A 1,586-nucleotide genomic window follows, 5' to 3' on the forward strand; every position below is an offset into this window, starting at 1 on the left:
TTTTATTTTATATTTTTTATTTTGTTTTATTTTACTTTATTTTATTTATATTATTTATTTTAATTAATTATATTATTTATTTATTTTACTTTGTCTATTTTTTAACCTTAAAATTTTTTTAACTGAAATTTAAGTTAGTTAACATATAGTGTAATAATGATTTCAGGAATAGGATTTAGTGAGTCATCATTTACATATAACACCCAGTGCTCATCCCAACAAATGTCCTCCTTCATGTCCCGCAACGCTTTAGCCCTTCCCCCCCACCCAACATCCCACCAGCAACCCTCTTTGTCTTCTGTATTTGTCTCTTATGGTTTGTCCTCCTCTCTGTTTTTACATTACTTTTGCTTCCCTTCCCTTATGTTCATCTGTTGTGCATCTTAAATTCCACATATGAGTGAAGTCATATGATATTTGTCTTTCTCTGACTGACTTGTTTTGCTTCGCGTAATACATTCTGGTTCCATCCACGTTGCAAATGGCAAGATTTCACTCTTTTTGATCACTGAGTAATACTCCATTTTATATATATACCACATCTTTATCCATTCATCGATTCATCGGTCTGAGGACATTGGGCTCTTTCTATACTTTGGCTATTGTCAATAATGCTGCTATAAATATTGGGGAGCATGTGCCCCTACGAATCAGGACTCTTGTATCCTTTGGGTAAATACCCAAGAGTGCAACTGCTGGGTCATAGGGTAGTTCTATTTTTAATTTTTTAGGAGCATTCATACTGGTTTCCAGAGTGACTGGACCAGTTTTCATTCTCACCGGCAGTGCAAAAGTGTTCTCCTTGCTAGGGTCCTTGCCAACATCTGTTGTTGTCTGTGCTGTTAATTTTAGCCATTTTGACAGGCACAAACAAATATTTTAATACCCACTATGTCATTCAGATATATCAATGAACAAAATAAAGATTCCTGCCTTCATGTAGTTTACATCCCACTGGGAGTATTACAATAAACAATAAATATAACAAATAGGTAAATGATCTTTTAAAAACTGGTAAGTACTATGGAAGAAACAGAAGTGTAATTAGAAGTGGGCCAGCCAGTTCTAATTTCAAGTAGAAGATAGTCAGTGGGGGTATATTTAGAATCTAAATATAATAGTATATACATTAGAATACAAATTCTCAAAATATTCCAACGTAATTAGAATCTGATCTGCAAACCACTCAGAAACCGACCGTCCTTTGGCTGCTGCATTACACTTTGCAGCCACTAGGGCGCAAAGGGGCCATTTCTGAGAAAAATGGGATGAGGGTGGGGGTGTGAGACAGACTTGGATAATTAGATACACAGCCAGGTGTTCCACAGGGCCAGCTCCATTAAGGGCCCTGGCAAGACAAGCGGGAGACTGTTACTGTGTCCTGGATCAAGGCAATATCGCCCTTGGCTTTCCTTCCTTGCCACGTCCTCACCCCGCAAGGGTGGGGCGGGGCGGGGGGCGAGCTGAGAAATGAACTTCAGGCTGGCGGTTCACCACAGGATTCATGTCACAGCTGAATGATGCTGGAGATAGGTAGACCTGCCTGCCCTGTCTTCCTGCCCTGCAGGGAGAATTTGGAGAAGCCG

This window comes from Crocuta crocuta, unplaced genomic scaffold (assembly GCF_008692635.1).
Source record: "Crocuta crocuta isolate KB4526 unplaced genomic scaffold, BGI_CrCroc_1.0 scaffold99, whole genome shotgun sequence".
In the NCBI taxonomy this organism is placed as follows: Eukaryota; Metazoa; Chordata; class Mammalia; order Carnivora; family Hyaenidae; genus Crocuta; species Crocuta crocuta.